A 26,130-nucleotide genomic window follows, 5' to 3' on the forward strand; every position below is an offset into this window, starting at 1 on the left:
AAGAGGAGTGCATTGATCAACTTACTTCGACTTTGGCATTGAAGCTCCACACTTTGTCAATGTGAAATGGTGGTACAACGAGTTCCAACATGGCCGTCGTACCTTACAGGTCTAATTTCGTGAATCGGTGCTGTGTGTAAATTGAGAATGCGAGATAGAGGCAAGGATGTATTAGTGGGAACAGCCTACTTTCAAATCATCTTTCATCCAGCCTACTTTCAAATAATCAAGAAGATTTATTCTTGTTGGATTCAGCATAATTTGATAATTACCTAAAAGAGAACTCGAGTCGATTTGTGTAAAGAAAATTTGAAAAAATTCAGCCGCAGTAGGTCAAAGCACGTCTATGACATCGTGAAAGGTGACGAATATTGGATCTATGCATATGAGCCGGAAACAAAAACGGCAATCGACAGCGTGGGTTTTCCAAGCGAGCTTAATCTAACAAAAGTTGTTCGTGGAAGAAGCACCTCGAAGCAAATGTTCGCCTGTTTTGGAAAAATCAGGTCATGTCGCATATGTACCATTAAAGAGGCTTAAAAGTGACAATTCTGAGTGGTACAAATCCTTTTGTTTGGCAGAAGTTTTTGGAAAATTAAGGAAAACCAACCGAGCACGAAACATTCTTCAGCAACACAATACGAGCTTTCACGTATCGGCTTACATAAGAGAGTTTTTTGAGCAGTCAAAATATCGAATTACTGGGTCATCCGCCTAACACCCTTGATTTGGCACGTGATGATTTCTGTCGTTGGTGAATGGTTCACGAACATCAAAAATAAAATGTGAGATATGCCTCTGAAGTAGCTGTTGAAGCCTTCAAATAGCTCGTGTTGGAAATATCCACTTCTGAGTGGCAAAAGCGCTTCGAAAATTGGTCCAAGCGAATCCATGATTGTATTGACTCATTTTCGTCTCTCAAAAGCTTGTTGAATTATTGAGCCGAAACGTACAACAAACTAGAGCAAAATATTACACTCTATTTAGGCTTATATACTTCGTCCAACGCTGTTCGAGTTTTTTTATCCCTTCCGAATAATGGGATTTGTCCAGGTAAGGAAAATAGCCATTCGTGTCTGCAATCATATCTTCGTTTGAATGAAATCTCTTTTCCCGCCACCCATTTCTTCGAATTGGGGAACAATAGTAATCCGAGAGATCCGCGGGAGTCAAGTCAAGTGAATAGGGGGCATGTTAAACGAGTTGGAACCCGTTTTCCATTAATTTTGCGATTACAACTGCTGAGGCGCGAGCTGAACGTTGTCGTGATGGAAAAGGAAAACCAAAGGCTTCCTCTTTTTAAACGAATGCCAGATAGAAAGAAATGGACCAACCTAACTGAAACTTGGTTTGAGTTCTTCCAAGCGATGCTAATAAGTAAACATAACCTCGATACGCACCAGTAGTGCCGTTTCTCTGACTTTACGCGGTATTTCAAATGACCCTCGTTGTAGGCAGATAGTATTTTCAGCGATTCGATGTACGTGTTTGAATATAACTCGAAAAGTTGTGCGAATCCCATTGTGAAACTTTCACGATTGCTGAACATAGTCTAACCAAAAAAACAATAACAACTAAAAAAAAATAATGATAAAAACATTATAAAAAAATAATAAAAATAATAAAAAACAAATAATAAAAAAATAATAAAAAAAAAATAATAAAAAATAATAATAATAAAAATTTAATAAAAAAAAAACAAATAATAATAATAATAAAAATTTAATAAAAAAAAAAAATAATAATAATAATAAAAATTTAATGAAAAAAATAGTAATAAAAATTTTATAAAAAAAACTACAATATAATAAAGTTATGGTTTTTTTTTTTTTAATTTTGTTCAATATGATTACTCTATCAATTTATGGCTTTGTTCATTGGCATTACCAGCCTACTACAAGTATTCAAAGCTCAATAGTAGATTTTTACTCCAGCTTTGTCAGCAAAATTATCTTTGTCAGACTGTTGAGAAAACAAAAGCAGTTAAAGTGCACTTTAAAGTTGGAAATCAGTGGTCGGCGCAGCTAGTAAATCTTACTTTAATGAAAACTGAGCAAACGGTCTTAAAACTTATGTATAAATAACTGCAAACATAGAGGCACGCACCTAAGCCTTATTATGTACCAACCATCTATGAATGAAAACTTTAGGGAAATCGAAAAAAGGCTTCATCCCTAAAAATCCGAAAACTCATTTTAAATATTTGCTCTGACAAATGTATACTGTTGAATGGCACGTAGAACTATTGGATGACCCGTGAAAAAACTAACAAATCAAGTTAAAAGGCAGAGAGTTGAAAGCACAGTGACTCACAGCCTATTTAATGCAGCCAAAAAAAAAATTATTAAAATATCATTAAAAAATTATTAAAATATCATTAAAAAATTATTAAAATATCATTAAAAAATTATTAAAATACCATTTTTTTTATTGTTTTATTTAATAACAAAAGAAGTTTCTTCATAAGAAAAGATATGGCAAATTAAAATAAATGATGCACTAAATTAAAAGTATTCAAAAAATATAAACACATTAATATTTCGATTTCATGATTACGGCTAATACTTAGTGGGGTATCCCTTTAGATACAGAACAGCTTTTAATCGGGAATTAATAGATTCTACAAGTTTTTCTGTATAATCGGAACTAATTTTATCCCATTTTTCCTGTAGTGCCCTCTCAGATCAGAACCATTACAAATACTGTGGTTTCTTATTTTATTTTCGAGCACTGACCTTAAATTCTCAATAACGTTCTGGAAAGATCTGGACTCTGTGCAGGTGTATGTGGGCATTTCCAGATAAGCCAAGTTTTTACAATACCAGACGTATGCTTGGGATCGTTATCTTGATAGAACCTAAACGAGTCCCTAATGCCCATTTTATTCGCACTTTGTAATAAATTTTCTTTTAGCAGATCCAGATACATCTCTTTATTCATGTTTCCTTCGATAAATGTTAAATTTCCGACGCCTGAATAGGACATGCAACTCGATGCCATCACACTGCCCCGCCGTGTTTAAATGTGAGCGCAAATTACATGGTTGAAGCGCGGGGTTTCGTTTTCTCCAAACGCATGACTTCCCATCAGACCTGAAAAGGTTAAATTTGGTTTCATCCGCAAAAACAACGGACTTCCAGAACGAAATATTTTTGTTGAAATTTTGCCTGCAAAACTCTATTTTTTGTTTTCTATTATAAGCATAATCAACGGCTTATTTCGGGCAGTCCTTCCATGAAAATTTTCAGTCCAGTTTCAGTGTTACAGATTTTGCCTAAGTATTTTTTGACTTCGTTCGTTAATTTTGGAGCGCTTAAATCGCGTTTTTCTTTAACTTTGCGAACAATCCACCTCTTATATGCATCATTACATATTCTATTTGGCGTAGATCTGCCCTTATCTTCTATTGTTTTCGTGGCGAAACCTTTCTATAATGTGCTGGACAGTTGAGGAACTAATAGTAACGATTTCTGCAATTTTTCCCTCTTTATAATGGCGAATAATATACATGTATTTCTATATAATTGGCGCGTACAGCCTTTTTGGGTGTTTCGCCTAGCTCCTCCTCCTATTTGTGGTGTGCGTCTTGATGTTGTTCCACAAATGGAGGGACCTACAGATCCAAGCCGACTCCGAATGGCAATATTTTAATGAGGAGCTATTTCATGGCAGAAATACTCTCGGAGGTTTGGCAATGCCTGCCGAGGGGCGACCGCTATTAGAAAAATGTTTTTCTTAATTTTGGTGTTTCACCGAGGTTCGAACCTACGTTCTCTCTGTGAATTCCGAATGGTAGTCACGCACCAACCCATTCGGCTACGGCGGCCGCATAATGGCGAATAAAGTCTTCCCTTTTTTCAAGCGAGTTTTTTCAACTTTTCTTTACAACATTTTTTGAAGAATGATATAAGACGCTAAGCTAAACAGAAAAAAACATTCCACCGATATTGCATTCACAGAGAAAATATAAAATATCATTTAATTGTGATCAAATTTTGATGAGAAAACTCTTTGTTTCTATATTTTTTCAGCAACTTTTGTTTTGTTATTGTTCTTTCTGCAGTGGTAAACAGTACATACATATCTCATTACAACTCGTATACATTTTTTATTATTAAATTTAATAAGCATCGAGTTATTTTAGCTAATAAATAAGCTACTATATTGAATCTTTTAATTAGAAATAAAAGTTATAATATATAGAAAAAGGTAAGAACACGCCGGCCTGTGAAGTGAGAAAAATCAACGATTGATAAGTTTTGAGGGGGCACATACAGTTATAAGTGAACGTTATTATAAGCTAAATGAGGCATGAATAGAGAAAAGAGGGGAATTTTTCCTGTCGTTGTTGATAATCTGGAGAAAATGGTAAGCAGTTTAGTTGAGTAAACTTTTCGTTGTCTTTCAAATGATATTGTTGTTGGCATGGTGTCTTCCTACAGTTATTTATTATTCATTTTCTATGACTCCTTTGGCCTACAAAAGGCAAAACACCATTTTAAAATAGCGATAATAAATTTTATTAACCAAAACTTTTATGATTGGATATAAAATGGATTGCAACACGAATTTAGCATACAAAATTATAGCATTTGAGAAAAAAAAAAGAAAAAACCTTCAAGTTAAAATAGTCATACTCGGACAACTGAGTAATTAAAAGAAAATACTATGCGATTTTGAAAGGATTCATTTGCTAATAAAAATTCGGTGAATAATAAAGTGAAAGGTGTGAAAGGCAGTTAGCGGAAAACTAACTAATAAGCGAATGCACTTACTCGTACATGCAAACACACACACACATATGCATGTGTGCTTTTTATGCATAGTGCCCGCAAATTTTAAATTAAAGGAAAATTAGTTTTCGGTTATTTTCAAAAATTAAATTTAACGGTAATCAGAACAAAAAACAATAAGATTACTCCATATGAAATGAAATCAAAAAGCTAGCAAGTGTATAATTGAATTTTATTTCATAAATATATATATGTATATGCACATATGTATGTATTTAAATGCTATATGCATATGTACATACATATGTATGTGTGTGTTCGCGCAATAAAAAGCAATTCGATTGCTATTGAAAAAGTAATATCATTGGTCAACCACAGGCACGAGTGTTCATATCGGTCATTATTCGTAGCAGTTGGTATCGATTACAGAACGTGCGATTGCGCTGTACATACATAAACACACACACATATATGTGTAGAGTCATATGTATGTACTATAGGGCATATATGAATATGTGAATACATATGTATGTATGTGCTCAACAATGTTAACAATTATTAATATTTTCCAATAGTTACATATTTATATACAGTGGCTCACAGCTATTTCGTGTGCCCGTTTATCAAAATAAAAAAGTTTAATATTTTTGTATAAACTTTATTTAGAAAAAAAACGTTAACGTACATTCAAAGATAAATTATTTCTTGTTACAAACATACATAAATAAACTTAAATTATTTCTTCTTAAATAATATATTTACAGCAAAATCAAAATTATAAGAAAATCCACGTCACACCTTATTTCGTGTGCTTAACCAAACTAGAAAAAACATGATTTTTTTTTTTAATTTATTATGTTTTTACTAATCTAATATTTTGTAGGGTAGCCTTTTTGTTTTAATACAGCTTTTAACCGGGATTGCATGGAGCTAACAAGTTTTCCAGTGTATTCAGGAGATATTTTCTCCCACTCCACTTGCAATGCTGTTTTTAGATCTTGTTTGTTGCTTATGTTATGTTTTATAATTTTTTGATCCAGAATATTCCATAAATTCTCAATTACATTGAGATCAGGTGATTGTGCTGGCGTTTTTACCACATGAGGGCAATTCCATATAAGCCACCGTTGCACTAATTCCGACTTATGCTTCGGATCATTGTCCTGATAGAACCTGAACCTGTCCCGAATGCCTAATTTTTCAGCACTTTGTAGTAAATTATTTTTTAATAAATTCAAATAAATAAATAAATCCATAATTTCGTCGATAAAAACCAAGTTTCCGACACCAGCTGTTGACATGCAGCCCCAAACCATTACATGGCTCCCACCGTGTTTTACTGTACCACGCAGATTCTTCGGGTCCAGCTCCGCGTTGGGCTTACGCCAAACGAAAGACTTTCCATCGGAACCAAAGAGGTTGAATTTGCTTTCGTCGGCGAAAATAACGTCATTCCAAAATGTTTGGTCTTTATTAACATGGTTTTCGGCAAACTCCACCCTTAATCTTCTGTTATGCTCATTAACAAACGGTTTGTTTCGAGCTGTACGACCATGGAAATCAGCTTTGCGCAGAATTCTTCTTATTGTTTCAGGATTACATGACTTATCAAGTACTTTTTCAACCTCTTTTGTCAAAGCTGGCGCACTAATTCGTGGGTCTTTTTTAATTTTTCTTAATATCCACCTTTCATCAGCTTCTGTAAAAATTTTGTTTGGAGCTTGGCGGCCTTTGTCAACCACTCTTTTTTCACGAGAAAAGCGTTGAATAATGTACTGTACTGTGGAAGTACTTAAACTTACAATTTCAGCAATTTTTTTCTGCGACTTTCCATTTTTGTAATGCGTAATCACTAATTCGCGCCTTTCAATCGACGTACGACGACCCATCACGGTATTTTTAAATTAAGCTGGACAACCGACTACTTTCAATGTGTAAACTAAATAAGGATATAATCTAATATACTATGCAAAACAAATTTCTATAATTGCTAACCGGTTTACTGGCACCGATAACGGTAAAAGTGAACACACGAAATAAGCTGTGACGTCAATTTACCTAGTATTCTGTTTTTGTTGTAAATATTCTACTAAAGCAGAAAAAATTTGAATGCATTTATACATGTTTGTAATTAGAAATAATTTATCTTTGATTGTGCATTTAAATTTTTTTTAAAGTAAATCAAATAAAAATAATTTTACAATTCTTTAGTTTAACATACAGCCACACGAAATAAGCTGTGAGCCACTGTACATATGTTGCCCCATAGATATTCAGGTGTGTATGTATGTATGCATATTAGTGCGGATCTACTTATGTGGGTGCAGAAACAGCAATGGAATCGTTTTATATGTAAAAACTGAGCACCAGTTAAATTCAGAAGAAACAATGTTTTCAAAAATAACTCAGAATGGCCCAGCGCTTGACAATAGACGATACCCCAAAAACAAATAACGATTGGGTTTAGAAGGTGTAGTGCCTTACATTGAGATTTAACAAAATATATCTCATGATGTTATATACCTCAAAAATAGCCGAAAATTACTTTTGTTAGTATTAGAAATACGAAGAAAAATTTCATCGGGAGGGAAAGGGGCATGGCCACGAATCATATTAAATGCCATTTCTTACTCGAGCTACCATAATTTTTTTTAATTGTTCTACTCGTAACCTTAGACTCAAAGGCAGCCTAACCCATTCTGTCTCTAACTCACGGGAGACTCTTAAGGGGTTACATACGTCCAGCAGCGCTAAAAATGTGCTAAAAGAAAAACTGTTTTTAAAAGGGATAACAACAGAAATAAATATACAAAAATTCTATACATTTTTTATCAGTACTTAAACTTTATAAAAAAAATTATTTTAATTTTTCTTTACAAAAATTAGTATATAAAAAATCAGGTGACCCAAAGTACAATGAAAAAAAGTTGCTCCACGTTCTGCATCATTTCTCCTTGAAATGTTGATGGATCTATAAAAAGTAAAAAAAAATCTTGTAAAATAAAGTTGTAGTTATAGTCTGTCGAGCAGGATTTTGGAATTTCGAAAAATTTTGTAATTTAAGGCATTTTAAAAAAAAGTATGCGTTTTATGTCATAAATGTCACACTTTAATTATGTTTATAAAATTTTTTAATAAAAATATCAAAAACGCTTTTTGAAGACTATAGAGAAAACACTTCGGATTATTTAAAAAAACCGCTTCAAAAAATATTAAAAACTGTACGAGTTATCTAAAGACTGTAAAAAGTAGTTTCTAGAAAAACGAGTTTAAACTTTCTGCCTCAAACGAAGGACAACTACCTGTGCGCATCAAACTCTCGTCGGGCAGTTACATTTTCTACCATAACTTCGTATCTATGGGGAATTTTTACAATCGACTTCCACAGAAATACGCCTAAAACTATAAAGAATAATAATCTGTAAAAAAAAAATCGATTTTTTGAAAATTCTGGACGTATGTAGCCCCTTAAGTCAAAACTTATATTAATATGGAGATACTCTTTTTGAATTGTGACTAATGCATTTCACCATATTTTTTACCATTTATCATTGGGCTGGGGAATAGGTTCATAGCGTTTTTATATTTTCATTTATTTTAGAACGATTTGTTTGCTATTTAGCAAAGGGTATGTATTCATTCGATAGAACTCTTTCTGCTCTACAAAATTATGTTAATTGTATTTTTGAGTTATTTAATTTTTTATTATAATAGTTTAACGCTTAGATACTCGAATACCCAAAAAATCAAAAAGCTGCCGAAGTAGTCCAAGGCATTTGTGACTTGTATGAAGAAGGTGTCATAGGCGAGTCTATAGCACGGAAATGGTTTGCAAAGTTCAAAAATGGCGACTTTGACGTCGATGTTGACGTACCGCAGCGAAAGGCCTTGTGAAAGCGATGAAGAACGTGTCAAATCACTTTTGAAGGAGAACGATCGTCAAACCAGTCGTGAATTGGCGAAAAAAAATGAACTGCGATCATAAAACGATTCTCAATCACCTTCATTCAAAGGAATTTACCGAAAAATTGGGAGCCTAGGTGCTCAACCAAAAAAACAATGAAAATCACCTTCAAATTGCTTCTTAGCATCTCACCCGCCATCGAGAAATGAGGAATGGTGCTTGTACATCAACATGAAGCAAAGAAATGAGTGGGTGATCCAGGAGATACGCCAAAGTCGAGAGTCTCGCCGGATCTTTATTCAAAGAAGATTATGATGTCTATTTCGGGGAATTGGGAGGGCATGGTGCACTGGGAAATGCTAGAAAAGAATGCCACGGTCAACAAGGAGCTCTACATTGCTCAGCTATACCGCGTGAATGACGCTATTCGCCTAAAAACACCTGATCGACATGGTCAAACCATACTCCTTCACGACAATGCCAGGCCTCATTTTGCAGGCCCCCAATCGTCAAATGGGAGGTCCTTTGGCATCCGCCGTATTGTCGGGACCTTGCACCGACCGATACTATCTTTTGCACTCCCTGTCAAACCATATGAAGGGCGTTCCCTTCGAAGAGGTCCTTAAAACTGGCACAATAACTTCTTTGACACCAGACCAAGCTATTTTTGGCGGAACGGCACCAAGAAATTGGTTGAGAGGTGGGAAGAGATTGTAAACAGTAACGGCGAATATATTTTTGTTTAAATAAAAGTCTTCGGTAAAAACGCTACGAACTTATTCCCCCGCCTAATTTATTATATTTAAGCTTTAGTATTAGTAATCTACTTGAGTTGTCCTTTAATTGATGAATGAATGAATAAATTAATAAATAAATTGATCGCTGCCGCTATTATTTGAACATCAATTGAAATTGGATGAAACCTACTATCATACTTTGAAATTTGAATTGAAATTTTAAAAAGTCGAAGCACCAAGAAGCACCGAGAGATTTGGTAACTCCTAAAACACTCAGGCTAAAAAGCCCATTGTATTTAGAGCTCTGAGGGTAGATAGTCAAGGGGGAAAGGAAAAAAGTATCAGAGAAAGAGATAGGAAAGAATAGAGACAGAGACAAAGGTAGTTAGTCCTGTGAGGATTTTCCAGATTCTTTGGTAAATCTGTATATATCCTCCAGTTTTAGAGAACGAATATTACTCATTCTCACGACATCGGAACCCAAAACTCGTAGTCTTGCTCTAGCAAAGGCAGGACACACACAGAGAAAGTGATCAGTGCTATCTGCCTCCCCCAAGCAAGACAAACACACTGGGTCCTCAATGATTCCAATGGTGGTCATATGCTGACCCCATGGGTTGTGTCCTGTAATAATACCGACCACGAACGTCTTCCTTCAAAGTTTTAGTAGAAAATTTGAGTTTTCTGTTCGGACTTGTCACAAAACACTTTGCAGTTCTGCAGCGTTCTGGACCGAACCATCGCTCTTTATGTAAATTGCATACATAATCGCTGATCCAATTCATGATTCCTGTGGAATGGCTCTGGCCCTTGTGGTTTAACCGCTGATCTACAGTTGGTCAATTCATCGGCAATTTTATTCCCTTGAACACCGCAGTTTCCTGGAACCTATATAAGTACAGGGTTATTCAGTCTTGCAACAGAATTAAGCTTCTTCTTACATTCTTGAACAATCTTTGAGGTTTTCTTCGCGTTCTCCAGGGCCTTCACTTCAATGCAGCCTGACTGTCACTAAAATCTCCAATCTGTTTGCTGTTCCATCTCCTCTCAACTATCTATTCTGCTGCATTCAGAATAGCAAAATTTCCGTTTGGAAAACAGTCGCCATTCCCTTCAAAGCATAGTGATACATAGTGAATACACTATCGTTTAGTACCATCCGTCTCCAGAACCTATTTCAATCGTGGACACATCGGTAAAGAAAATACCCGCAAAACCTCTTTGAATGCACTCTGGATTACACGCAATGAAAATTTGACAATTTGACTTCCAAATGAAGCTATGGGTGTAACGTCGTCCTAAGGTGCCAGAAATAGTGGATAGTTAGATAGCATCTTAAAGGTTTATCTGTGTCCCGATGTTCCGTCTTCGTGCCAGATACTATATTTATAGAGTCTACACATTGCTTTTATTGCTTCCTGTTGTATCTTAAGATGCAAGGGGAGCAAATCAAGCATAGTATTTAGGGCATTGCCGGAGATTGTACTCAGCCGGAGCCGTAATGCATAAGTATACACTTTTTGGCAGCCTGAGAAGTTCCCGAAGTGTGGCCTTAGCCATAGTTCGTCGCCACCAAACCATAGAGGCATAAGTGATTACACTAGTCTACAAGGAAAAGTATCCGAAATAATTTAAACTAATATCTGCTTCTCTGTCCATGCAAAATTCGGATTGATAACTAAAATTAATTTATTAGTTTGAGTTTTTACGATAATCGTATCTTTCGTGTTTAATGGAACTAGGCCGACAAAATTTAACCAACATTCAGACCCAGAAACCAGACTATATATTTCCGAAGGTTTATGATGCGCTGAATCCAAATCTGGCCTCAGAATTGCTCTATCAGCTCTGGTTTTCGAGATATCCTAACCTAAAAGTGCAAAAAACACCATTTTTGCCCATATTTGAGGTTATGTAGCCTTGCAGATGTTTTCTTTCACCAAAATTAAAGGATGACATCTTTAAATACAATCCTTCTTTTTTCAAATGGCGTTTTGTTTGCTCAAATATCATTTTTTTTCGCAGAGATATCGCATTTTGAAATTTTCATGTTTCGAAATTTTCCTACACCTGAAAATCGATTAAGATAACATAGACATGATATAGTCGCTTACTAATTTTCTTGGGTTTGAGGGCCTGAAATATATGGATTAATAGTATGTAAATTTGGAGTTTGTGGGAAAGCCTGCTTGCGGTTATGTGGGTTAGCCTGCTCGCGGTATGATAGGGGTGGTTTCTAGGGGTTAGGGCTGTGTGTGACTCGGTACCCAAAGGTTAGATAGTGTAGGGATGTGGTGAGTCAGCACACTTATGGTGTGAGACAAAATTTTAAGAAAAATAAGACTCAATTCAAGAAAATTATATTAGTAATCGAATATATCATGTCTATGTTATCTTAATCGATTTTCAGGTGTAGGAAAATTTCGAAACATGAAAATTTCAAAATGCGATATCTCTGCGAAAAAAAATGATATTTGAGCAAACAAAACGCCATTTGAAAAAAGAAGGATTGTATTTAAAGATGCCATCCTTTAATTTTGGTGAAAGAAAACATCTGCAAGGCTACATAACCTCAAATATGGGCAAAAATGGGGTTTTTTGCACTTTTAGGTTAGGATATCTCGAAAACTCAAACTAATAGAGCAATTCTGAGGCCAGATTTGGATTCAGCGCATCATAAACCTTCGGAAATATATAGTCTGGTTTCTGGGTCTGAATGTTGGTTAAATTTTGTCGGCCTGTGTTATTGGTCTGAAAAGTGCTGTGTATATCCACTCTACGGTATTGCTGAAATATCCTACTACTTACAGTGAGAATTGTTATTGCTCGAATTTTCGACCACAGGCGATACTAGGGCCATATAATGTGCGTTACATACATACATAACTATAGCACACATACTCATGGAAAAATTTTGATAATTTATAAATCGAAATTCCAAACTTTTTAAGGATTTCGTGTATGCAGTTTTATAACGAAGAAATTAAAAAAAAATAAATTTTGACAATTTATGCATTTTTTATTTAATTTTAATAATTTTTCATAAAAAAATAGTTCATTCCTTTACAAAAACCACATAAATCCAAGTTTAAAACTTTGTCCAAAAAAAAATTCAATAAATTTTCATCGAAATTCCAAACTTTTTAAGAAAATTTAACTTTTTATTTAAATTTCGAGTATGCACTTTTATAACGCATTGAATTTTGGTATACAAAAAGTGCAAATTTGAAGCGACGGTCTTGTGCATTTTTTCCTTAAAGCATTGGCGTCGCCCTAATGCACATACAAATGTACATCTGCATTTCTCCACACACATACATACCTGTTATGTACTTAGCAAGTTTATAGTCATATATTCTCCCCTGTGTCATCACTACATATTTAATAACCTGACGTAATTAAATGTCGCTGACAAAACACCGTTGAAATACACTTTATTCTTGTATTCATATGCGCACATACATATATGTCCTTACGGTGATTTCGGCGCCGCAGGGAACCAATACGAAATTCACATAATGCCATTTATACTTTAAAGAGGACTATGACTCAGTCGATTCCGATTGTAGTGCAACAAAGTGCATTAGTGCGCGTGTGTGTGTGTCAGATTCATATCTACTCCCAGTACTTACTGGCCATACTGTGACTTGTCAGAAGCAAGAAAAGAGCAAGCAAAATAAGAACAAAAACCAAAAACGTCAAACCTTACTCAACTCATATTTCAACACCCACACAGACACCACACAGGCATACAGATGTCAAAAACGTTTGATTTGTATATTGCCAGTCAATGTCTAAAATGCAGGAAATGCTTCTTCTTTATATGTTCTTCTATACTTCATATTTCATACAATTTCCATTTTATGAATTTGATAAGATATTTTATCATTTTTGGGACACAGCAAAACTATGTATTTGTGCCTTTGAGAATTATTGAAATTCATTGCAATTTATTTCTTCGATGAAAATTTTCCGCTTATGCTTGGAATGCGCCCACTCCACAAATACTCGTACAACAAACAAACAAAAGTTAGGAATGCTGGCAGAATGCTTTGTTGTGCTTGATTCCTAGTTCTTGGCGCTCAGGCGCCAGCTTCTACGGCTATTTTGCATACGTAAACATTTGCGTTCGAGTGCCATCATACAGCGTAGGCAACAAATGCTAACACACACACATACATGCATGCATGCATAGGCATATATACATATGTATGTATGTAAATAAGTACATAAAAATAGTATGTTTGTTTTTCCCCACGCCACTGGCAATTATCAAGTGAATGAATTAATGAGAAAAAAAATATATGTGAATAGACGAAAATCAAAATATATAAAATTAGCCTTTTGCATTCGCTACGGTTAATTTATGAAATATTTATGTCCAAAATTGGCCAAGCTTAGGCGGCTTAAACTAACAAACAACAAGCTTAAAGCTATGCTCCTCAACATAAACAAGTATTTCACGAATTTCCCTTTTTTCGTCGCCCTTCGCGCTGAAACACACCGACACAGCTTCTTTTCTCACAGTCAAATCGTCCGCTTAAGTCTCGAACTTGTGCTATATCTCAAGCCTTTGCTTGTACACAGAAACATCAATATATACATACATATACACACACAGGCGAACTTGCCTGCATTTGTACATATATAAGAGCAACAAAATAACTTTGGTTTCAAATACCGGTTTTTAGAGTGCACGGCGAACCCCCAAGTTCGTAAGGCTGTGCTTACAAGCGAAGAAAAACCGTGAATGTAAGATTTAATCGTAGATCGACAACTGCAGCACGCTGCACGATGCTGCTGTGCCAAAAGGAGGAAAGAAAATGCGGTACGGGGGAAGAAGAAGAAAAAAGCGTCAAACATAAAAAAAAACAAAAAAAAAACAAGTATCAAAAAACATTTGCATTCAAAAAGCTAAGTTTTGTTACAACAACTTTCGAAGATACAGCTACACACACCCTTAGATGCATACATACATATGTATGTGTGTGTGTGCACTCGTCGTCCATATGCATATGCATGCCTGCCTTGCTGTGTCTCGTATCAGTCGAGCTTGCTGTTGCATGTGTTAACCCGAGATTAACCAAGTGGAGCGCACCAGCGCGAGTGCTTGGGACTTCACACTAGGCAAATGCGGCATTTGAATAAAATATATGGATTAATGCTTCCATCTTACCCGTATGCATGTACACAGGTTTGTGTGTGTATGTATGCATGCATGCATGCATTAGGAATGCATGGCATTTTTCTATTAATTAAATAAAGTAGTTTGTTTGTATATTAATGCAGTAAATTAAAAGGTGTTTAATGATAAGAATACAAAGAATATTCGGATAATCTGTTATGGAGTTGATTTAATTAAAGAAAAATCTCGACTTCAATCAACTCATTGTTTTCCGCATTCAGAATTAAACTTTCACTCTTTGGCGTGTAGTGGAGTATAGCACAGATATAGAACTCTGTATGCAAATGAGCTGATAGCAGAGAATTTCAAATTCTACTCGTACGAGTATTAGGAAAGAAAGCTTACATGCATGGCAAGGTGATAAACTATGTGATAAACTACCCTACCAGAATGTCACCGCAGTAGCAGTAATCAGGTGGGCAGATATGTAAATTATAATTTTTAGATTTCTCTAAATTTAAAAATTCCACAATGAGCAACAAAGATATCGGCAAGGCAACTTTAATCCTTCTACAGGTCGACTGAAAAAGAGGGCCGTTCCTCGACAATCGGTTCCATGTTACTGGATGTAAATACGACCAAGGTCTTCCACTTTAGCAGCAATCCTCAAAAATGTATGGGGTATGTTTTATGTTGGTACAGCAACAACCAGTAAAGGAATGTATACGCCTTTTTAATATTTCATTTTCCCCACATTAAATTTTATTTCGCTTTGTCAATTCTTTCTTTGTTTGGAAACCATTTGAAATTGGCGCCAGTGTATTTTTTACAATAAAAAGAACTGCATATCGCGCAGTGGTCCACATTTTTGTTTTGTAAGGCTTATCAGCAACAGAAACTCATAAAAAATAGTTACATTTTGTTAAAGGAATCTGCGCTCCCACATTTCTAACTGTACAACGATGAGTTTTAGAGCTTAAACGTGATCATGAACACTGTCGTTGTCAATAACGTGCTGCTAAAGAGTGTACAGATTCTGAAAATTATCATGTGAAAATTTTTTAGCCTACATTTCGCACATAATTTGAACCTCAGACCAGGAATATTTAAAATCCTGCAAAAGGTCTGTGAGAAAAGGAACGCACAACTACTTTCCCAATTTTTACTCTTAACGATCTGGAAGTATTTCCAGTTTACCTCCCACCAGGTCCAAGCTATTATTAAATATAGGAAAAAATATTTATATTTCAGTGTAACTTTTATTAATATATTAGGTATTTTTTTAGCTGCATCAGAACTATCGATAATGATAACTATGGTTTGACAGCTGGGAATGGCAATTTCTGACATTTCTGTTCAGTAAGGTTTGGAAAGTCATCATGAATCGTTTAACGCTTCCAAATTGTGAAAATTTCCTTCGAAAAAATTAATTTGTTAGCGAACTATCTATTCGTCGTCCTATGTGTATATTCCGAAATGTCTATTCCTCGACCTTATCAACTTGTTGAACTTTATCCTTCGGCTTCCTGGAAAATTTTACGTAAGGATCTGGGCTTACGTTTTTTATGCAAGATAATTACCCAAAAATACATGAAATAGAATCATCTTTTCTCACGATACCTAGTCCTGCCTGTTAGTTCTGCAAAGAAAGGGGCAAAGCGAATGGGCCTGGTGGTGCACGAGGACAAAACGAAGTACCTCCTGTCATCAAACAAACAGTTGGCGCATTCGCGTATCGGCACCCACGTCACTGTTGACAGTTATAATTTCGAGGTTGTAAAAGACTTCGTGTATTTAGGAATCAGCATTAACACCGATAACAATGTCAGCCTTGAAATCCAACGTAGAATCTCTCTTGCCAACAAGTGCTACTTTTGACCAAGTAGGCAACTGAGCAGTAAAGTCCTCTCTTGACGAATAAAACTAACACTCTACAAGGCTCTCATCATGCGCGTCCTAACGTATGGCGCAGAAGCTTGGGCGATGACAACATCCGATGAAGCGACGCTTGAAGTGTTTGAGAGAAAGATTCTGCGCAAGATTTTTGGACTTTTGTACGTTGGCAACGGCGAATATCGCAGGCGAGGGAACGATGAGCTGTATGAGTTCTACGACGACATATACATAGAGCAGCGAATAAAGATCCAGCGGCTACGCTGGCTGGGTCATGTCGTTCGAATAGATACAAACGCTCCGGCTCTGAAAGTATTTGATGCGGTACCAGCTGGTGGTAGCAGAGGAAGAGGAAGGCCTCCTCTGCGTTGGAAACGCTCCGGATCTGAAAGTATTTGATGCGGTACCAGCTGGTGGTAGCAGAGGAAGAGGAAGGCCTCCTCTGCGTTGGAAAGATCAGGTGGAGAAGGACTTGGCATCACTTAGTGTGTCCAACTGGCGCCGGTTGGCACGAGAAAGAAACGACTGGCGCGCTTTGTTAAACTCGGCCAAAATCGCATAAGCGGTAATCGCACCAATTAAGAAGAAAAAGAATCAAGACCCAGCCGAATAAAGCTCTTTGCCGCTATATTTCCTTGAATCGTTAAGAGATTAAAATGAACAGCAGATCCTTTGGATTTGGATTGCCATATCATATCTTATATGCTCCTTTTTCTAAGGTATTCACGCCCTTGCTAACAGAAAAATAATACAAATAACTCTTCTCTCGAAAACTTCAAGGACTGCAGGACTGCCGACAGATTTATAGAACGTGGGTTCGGTTTAGCCTTGAAAATAGTTAGCACCAAATGTCGAAGTGGTTTAGTCCATTTTGAAATTACGGTTCTTCCTTTTGTGTTTTCAATTCCTATAGATATTTGCTACTACTTAGCCAATGGAATTGCTGCGCCCATGCTACTGTGAAGCTAAAATATCTTAGCCGTAAGTTACATGTGGTATCCGCCATCGCAAACGCGCAAAATTTTGTATATTTTCCAAGGAACCTGTTTTGCAAACATTCAAGGACCACCCACTCAATGACGGACATGATGATGAGTTTGTGGCTAGATTTTTATTCATCCTCAGAGTTATCACTGACGTTCGACTTGAATGCAGATCTATCATCCTTGCCTTCTCAATCCGTAATAGTACTTTTTAGCGAGAATGATTCTCTGTTGTATTTTAGAGTTAAAAATTTTTACTATCTGAATGCTAGAGTTCCTAGGAAATTGTAATTGTAAACTGCAAATATTTATTTGATTATTGCGGCAATTAAGCTTACCAGAATAAAAAAGACCACATGAAATAGAATCATCCCATTTGACGATACCTAATTCAGTTATATTGGCAATTGGTTCTGTCCAATGCGGATTTGACCCTTACCGGTCCAATGCCGCCATATTAACGGAATGACAATGTTAGTTACTGAATTTAGACCGTAAAGGTATGTACATATATGGGGGGATATATACTTTTATTATTCTTATTGTTGTCATATTATAAAGGGTTTTCCAATAACAGGTGTTATTGGTGAATGGATTGCGCTAATGCCAACACCGTTTGCCATTCTCAGCTGCCAAACCACAGTTATCGATATCGATAGTTCTCAGGCAGCTAAAAAAACACCCAATATATTAATAAAACTCTCATAAAAATATTGAGTATAAAAAATAGCTTGGACCTGGTGGGAAGTAAACTGGAAATACTTCCGGATCGTTAAGAGTTAAAATTGACAAAGAAGTTGATGAGTGTCAATCCTTTTTTCACAGAACTATTGCAGGATTTTAAATATTCCTGGTCTGAGGCTCAAACTATATACACGCAAGGTAGGCTAAAAACGTTTCGCATGACACACTTTTCGGAATCTCTACACTCTTTAGCAGCACGAACAACGCTTCTAAAAAAAAACATGGCACACAACAAAAGCGATTTCTATAAATTTTTAAAAGCGTGTTCACATTTTTGTAACCCAAAATGTTCCCACAATAAGTTATCCAGGGTTGAGCCTAACTCTCTTCCCCCATTTACAATAACATTAACAAAAAGCGAAATGACAAAACATAGCCGTAGGTGTACTCCAACCATGCTTTATGGGTCAATGTAGTACATTTCCTCTGCTGAACTCGAACTGACTTAATTTAATTTAGATGCCACCATTCATATGCAAATCAATGCCTAAAGTTATGTTAAATGAAAACTTTTAATCGAATTCTTAACACCCAAACGAATCTCACGGATTTATTAAGTGTGGGATTAGCGGGATTTTATTTTCAAATATATGTATTTATGTTTGTATATACAACGAGACAAAGAGTATTCGTGATCAGCGAAATTAAGTTTAAGCCGATTTACTTTTTTTTCTGAGAAGATCAAACACAATACAACATGAATTTTTGATGGTGCAAATGGTCGAAAACTTAAATTGATATGTCTGCTGCGAAGCCGCATGAGGAAATTAGAAGTGTTGAAACTCCAATAGGCCGACAGCTAACCAAGCATACGAATATCCTTTCCCATTTTAAAGCTGTCTTTCGCAAACGCCCCTAGGCAGTTTTCAACTGACTTCCTTGCGCTAAAATGTCATTTTCACACAAGCACAGGCACAAACACTCGTACACTTACTCACATATACACGAAGAAAAATATACAAAACAATGTTGAGAGTAGCGTTGAAAAACTAAAAACTATGCAGACACAACCGTCACAAATTAAATGCTGGCGAAACAGAACTCGTAAACAGAAACCGAAATTTTCGGACATCACAGCACAGCAGAGCACAGCACAAGGCAAAGATGAAATGTGCGATGAAAAACGAAAAAACACAAAAGGCAAAAGGCAATGCGTACATAAATAGGAAAACAAAATACAACAATAAATATGCGACATGGCATTTGCAGTACAACCAAATGATTTGATAGGCTACCAAGGGTGTCCTGCTGACCAAACTCCATACTTCGCGCACGCTATTGTGAATGCGCTCAATAACAGCAACACAAAAACAATTCAACAACTGAATAACTGAACTACTGAGATGAAAAACGGATATGCGCGAGATCTCACTCAACACTCGCAGTCACCAAAAGCCGCGAGAGAGTGTATTTACTAATTCATATAGGTGGCTATGCATGTATGCGTGTAAAGCGGTGCAACGGTAGCGACGGCAGTAGCAGCAGAGACGACCGACCGATGTTGATGAGATGATGGATTCCCAATAAAAACGTTGCAATTTGCAAAGCCAAGCAGAGCCAAGCAAAGTTGGGAAGAAGAAATGTTTGCGCAATATACTCGTACGAGTGAGTACTTTGCCACAAAAAAGAAAAAAGCAAATAAAACACAAAAAGTAAATAACGTTTTTGACCTGTACTACCTCAGCAAAAGAGGCAGGGCCCACTTAGGTTGTCATCATTCTTTGTGGTTCATGCTATTTGCGTTTGTGTTGTATCTTGGCTCATAAATTACGCAGATAAACAAAATAGTAAGTAGATAGGTAGGTATGTATGAATTATTTTCACCTGACTGTTCCCACTCGAAGTTGTAATTAAAAAAAAATTGAAAAACTTGAAAGCCGCAAAAAAGTATGGGCAAAGCAAGAACAAAAAAAAAATTGCGTGCAACAATTAATCAAAAATTTAAAAATTCACAGAATAAACAATTAGAATGTCGCTGGCATGTACATAGATATACATATACATATGTACATATTTCTACCTTTGCAGACGCATATAGCCACACACAAGAAAGTAAATATATACTTGTAATATGTAATAATATACAAACATGCATATACACAGGCTCTGTGGTATGCACCAATGTATAGATATCATTGAACTCACATTTGTTCTCCGATTTATGCTACGCCAAATATCCTTTTTCCTCCAAATATGTACTCCAAATTTTTTCACACGCACCAAACACAATTTCGGCCGAATATATACATTTTGCTTTTTCTTAAAAATTCACTAACAATTCACACTTTTACAATTGGTTTTTCATTTTTCACGAACCGTTATTTATGCAGAGCTGAATATTTGTAGTAACACATAGCATTTTTCACAAAAATTTTGCACCTTTCACTTCACACTTTTTCCATTTTCGGGTTTCTACCCATTTGTGTGAGCGCCGCTGTGCCTGACTCTGCCTTCTCGTTAATTTGGTGTACGCACATCAGGAGTCACACACCACAAAGTAGTAGTCGTAGTGGTCGTCGATGTCGTAAAAAAATCTCAGGCTAAGTATATTTGACGGCTTTGCACTTCCAATGGATTGTACATTTCAACTCGATTTATGATGTGATATATGATGTACTAATACACTGAATTGATATTTATTAACTTTTCGTGCATGAAAATTTCCGTTGCAGGAGTAAAATTTCCCATAGCCAAATTAATTAAATAAACTTCTTTCCTTCAACTTTGTGTATGTGTATACATGTATGTATGTACACTGATTTTCTTGTTAAAAACTCAGGTTTGTGACAAAACCAAACGAACGCGATACATCCGTTAAATAAACTTTTTCGTTGCGTGCTCAAAATCAACTGAAGTTGCAAGTTGTAAATTGTGAATTGGGAATTCTGAATTGTGAATAAATTGTGTTTGCTCATTGAGAGCGCTGCTACGCTGAGACTACGCTGCTAGCAGCGACTTGCTTGAGTGAATTTGTTGTTTGGCCGTATTGCACGACACGGTGGGCATCATGTATTTGTCGAGTGTGGCGAGTTGGTTGGCACGAATGGACTGGTACGAATAATGAATGAAGTGTGTACTGAATAGTAGCAGAGTACCGAATTAAAGGATACAATTAAAACTTGATGTATTAGAGAAATAGATTTTCAAAAAGAAGAAAATTAATTAAATTGAAATTCATATCAAAATATAAAATTTGTATTTACATTATACAATATATATCATGCAATATATACGACAGTTTTTGGTGACATAGCAAGAACTGAGTGGCAGGGAAAATATGTTTTATAGATACTTTTGAATATTCAAAAAATATTCAGTTTAATAATAAACTATCTTGTGGAGACAAGTTTCAAAAAATATTCAGTTTAATAATAAACTATCTTGTGGAGACAAGTTTTTTATAAATTCTGTGAATATAAAAAAGTATTTAAAAAAATTATCACCTGCTGCATTGTCGACGAAATTATCTTCTGAACTTCGGTCATTTATTTCCAAGTACAAGGTGGTTTTTTTGAATTTTGGTGATTGTTTCTTTTAATAACTTAGGGAAGCATAAAAACTAAATTTAAAAGAGAATGAGTTTCAAAATATTAAATTTTTGAATATACAAATTTTTGTATATTAAAAGTTTGTAATGGCATAGCAAGAACTGAGTGGCAGGGAGAAAATGTTTTATATATCCTTTTGGATATTCAAAAATAATTTAACTTAATAATAATCTATCTTGTGAAAAAGTTTTTTGCATTTTTGTAAAGAATTTTTTTTAAATAAACTCCCTAAATTTACAATAATTTCACAGTAACATTTAGAAACAAATTGTTTGCATTTTTGTGAACTTTTTTTTAAAATAAATTAGGGAAAAATTATACAAATTCTTGTGAATATAAAAGAAAATCTTAAAAGAACTTAGCACCTGCGGTATTGTCGACGAAATAATCTTCTGAACTTCAATCATTTATTCCCCAAATACAAGTGGCGCAAAATTAATCCACGTATTGAAAGATTTATAATTTTTGCAAATGGCAAAAAAATATTTTCATCACTCGAAATCATTTTTTTTTTTTTCATTTATTAAAAAAGTTATTCAAAAACAAAATTTGTATTTACTTGTGCCGCTAATGCTTTGAAAATTATCATTGAATTCCTGTGGGGAAAAATTGCGTTTTCCGTAAATTTGGTATAAAATAGTTACAGATTGATTTTATTTAGTCCCCTCTTTTAATTTCCCTTCACAAGAGTGATACCCTTGCCTTAAAAAAATAAATACATAAATAATTGATTAAACTAATTTTTATTTAGTAAAAATGATTAAAAAACAAACAATCATTAATTTTGCGCCACCTTGTGTTATACATTGTACTCTCATTTCTTTACATTGTAATCTTGTACTTCTACTCTTTCTTCGGAACGAATCAAAATTTCTGAAATGAGAATAAATATGATTATTATCAATTTATTGATATAAAAAACATTCATATTTACAACTAAGCCTTAACACACATCGGCCCTGTCTCGATTTGATAACAATATCGCTTCATTGAAGCACACTAATTTTTTTTATTTCGTATTTATTTTTCGATATACTTTGATTTGTTTTCCATAAATATGCAAACGTCTCTTAATTTTCCGTTTTTTATGGTTAAATTTGATTTTTCGGTTGCTGAAAATGGCATTTTTTATGGTCATTTCGTTTTCGTACCACTAACTTGGATATGGGGTCTCAAAGGCACCTAAATCTAAGGGAACATATTGACAGCAATTCCTAGACCAGCAAAAAAATGTATGTTGCGCAATTAATTTTTCTGTAAGAAATCAAAAAACCTTATCCAAATTAACAGCATTTGCAGTTTTCTTCGACACTGTGATCTATGAGACCCTTTGCCCATAGTTGGGGGTTAAAATAAATGGGTAGCATTTTGGAGACCATTTTATTTTAAAATTCATTTATAGAAAAGATATGAATATATACATACATATATATTTATGCACGATTAAATTAAAAGAAATATAGATAGTAATTTTGAAGAAAAATGTATGGCTTACGGAATTATTAGAAAAATGGTCTTCTGAACTTCAGTTTTTTGCTCCTAAATGTTACGCTTTTTTTTGTTTTTAAGTCAGGTCAGAATTTATGAAAGGAAAATAAATGTGGTTATTCGCTTTTTCGATTGTTTTACAATAAAATAAATAAAAATTTCTTTTTAATTTAAATTACATTTAAAGAGCTGTAGTCCCAACAAATTAATATAGTTCAATTATTTTATATTAAGGATATTAAATAAATAATCACAATGACAAATTAAAGAAAAAATATTGGAATATTTCATATTCCATTAACGGTAATAAATGGGGCACAATCTTTTGAACTTTTTTAATTTAATGTTTTTTTCCATCGAGCTAAAATTTTGGCAGTCATAAACATGGCTTCACGCCGTTTTTGATTGCAATAGTATAAGTTTTAATATTCGAGTATAAAAAGGATGAGTCACCTTTTTCGAAAATATAATTTTTTGCCGTCGAAAATTTCATAGATTTCCCTTAAAAGGGGACTCTTAACTTTAGATTGAAGACATTTTGAAAGGCCTATTTACATTAATATACCTATGTGCAGCAGGTGTTGGTTGCTCAAATATCTTTAGGATTAGGGATGTCACTTATAAGTTCTACCCATGGAAAGTAGGTAAACAGGCTGAAGAATTCCCGTCTTAGAGCGAATATTTGTTAAAAATAGCAAAATAGAGCATAGATCACGTCAATATATATATATTTCAATATGGTCCATCGAGTTTCAAAAAATCATTTAAAAACTGCACCTCTTCAAGTAAGTACTTCAAAAAGTGAACCAAGTTTTATAGTATTATATGTACAGTTAGACAAAAATGTTTTGGTCCGGAGATTTGTTTACAATATTCACAATATGTGAAAGCAAGCCGCGAAATTGCCGTGGGTGAACACAACGGGCAACACCAAAAGAGCATTCGCCTCTAGATTTGCTATGTAAAAAAAAACTCGCTGTGCTAAAACTTTTTTGACATCCTGTATGTGCCTACCAACTTTCGACCAGTTAACATGGAAAACAAGATAATTGAAATCTCCCTAATAGTTGAATAAGCCCCTTCGCATTCTAAATTGTTTTCAGGTTATATACACAATTTTCCTGCCTTAATATTTTTATCTTTTTGAACACATAAATATCAATTTTTTATTTGAAACTTCATCTTCTGGGAGTATTTCGTAGGTTTTTTTTTTTTTAGTTTAATGCCGTAAGGCAGCTGATTACTAATTGCTGTATTCTATGGTTGAGGTGAGTAATTCAGTATATTTGCTATAAATTATTACCGGTCGCATAACCCTTAATGAGGGAATCATTTACGTTTAATTATTATTTTTTTAACATTTATTCAGTCTGAGGATATTTAAAAGAAATAAATACCGATTCCAATACCAAAAGATCACTTTGATTATCTCATTCACTATTCCTCAAAGCTTTACCATTTCACTCAAATTTAAGTGTATTTTGAGTTGCCGAAGTATTGAGTGGAGAGCCGCTAAACTGTTTGAGTAATTATTCTGCCATAGCAGCAGCTATACCCAGCAGTCTAAGAAAGGTGTCGATGACAAAGCAAAGTAAAACTTTACTAAGAGGTTTTCGGAAACGGAAATAAAGTGGTCGCTTATATATAAATATCCCTCAGGCTTATTTTAAATGTATGCTTCCTAAATGAAAATAAAAAAAAAAACTGGTCAAAGAGCAAATGCGTAGTAGGCAAGCTTAGTTTTTATGGCTGCTTCTGAGCAAACAAAAAATCGCTTCGCCATCAATGAAAATGACTAGCACGCAGCACTTTTCCGTTTTGTCACAATCACTTCCGTTTTTTCGCGTCCATGCGTTCATGCCTCTAATCGGATTACTATTATTGTGATTTGTTGTTGTTGTTGTTCTCATCCCGCTTTGTTTTCTATACCTTTTTAACAAATGTGACATATGTGCGCCCAACATTGCGCGAAATGCAGCGCAGTTAGACTATCTACTTCAGTCGTACTCCAGTAAACTAAATAAATAAAAGAGAAAACAAATAATAGATCAGACACCGTTTTTATTTCGATCGAGAGATTAAACGTTAAGTGTTTTTGTTATAATAATAAAAAAGGCGCAATCACCTACGGGGCAGCACATACTTAGCCTAAGTGCGATTGTCACACAATTCAAGTCATATAGATGCCACAGACAAGCACACAGTACCTATGGAACGTGTCCTCAACAAAAGAGCATCTACTTTGGTGTATGATTTGTAACAGTCAGCAACGGAATTGAAATTTATTCTGTCGCGTGAAGGAAATTTGTTGCATGTTTTTGTGCTTTCCAGTGAATACTTCAAAGATGCTGTTGGCGATCAATTCATGCATTGAAGGCTTTGGAGTATTTGAAGTAGATTGCGACAGATCTCAAGTACCAGATATGACTATGTCCGGTCAATAGATTACGTCTGGACAAAGAAATATTTACCAAACACGCCCATCGCAATGTTACTACTTCATTGAATCAGAATTATTTAAATGCGGGAGTGAAGCAAGGTTTACTAAAACCTCTTTAAGGCTAATAGTGGCTACATTTCATTCTTTTCACGCCTTAAAATGCTGACCATTAATCACAGATTTGGCACTTTGGATGAAAAGTTCCTCCTCACTACAAATGAAGTTTAAGGTTGATACCTAACGAACGATTATGGCACTGTGTGCACCGTGAGAGCCAGTGATAGGCATTGGAAATCGCCTTTTTCGCAACACTTCTGATGTGAGGGGTGAGGTTCAGGGCTAGTTTTCTGCGGCGGCAGACCTTGGTCGGGAAAAACCCAAGCCATTCCAGTACGGCTGCCATGGAAATGCAACACTTCAGCGATAAGGGGTGAGGTCCAGTGTACTAGGGAAAGCTAGTTTACTGTGGTTGCAGGCCTTTCTCTTCTCTGCCGCAGTAACCACGTACATGGTTCTGGCCGAGTTCAACAAATGG

At 35.2% G+C, this 26,130-nt stretch overlaps 1 protein-coding gene across 1 annotated transcript in view; it reads right to left on the reverse strand.

Moving 5' to 3' along the window:
• Positions 1-20,952, reverse strand: part of LOC128865685 (protein slit) — a 118,646-nt gene extending 97,694 nt beyond the window's left edge. The window contains exon 1 of the mRNA XM_054105952.1: positions 20,265-20,952. The gene's annotated coding sequence lies outside the window, so the exon portion shown is untranslated. The remainder of the gene's footprint in view (positions 1-20,264) is intronic.
• Positions 20,953-26,130: the final 5,178 nt, after the last annotated feature.

This window comes from Anastrepha ludens, chromosome 6 (assembly GCF_028408465.1).
Source record: "Anastrepha ludens isolate Willacy chromosome 6, idAnaLude1.1, whole genome shotgun sequence".
Lineage (NCBI taxonomy): Eukaryota > Metazoa > Arthropoda > Insecta > Diptera > Tephritidae > Anastrepha > Anastrepha ludens.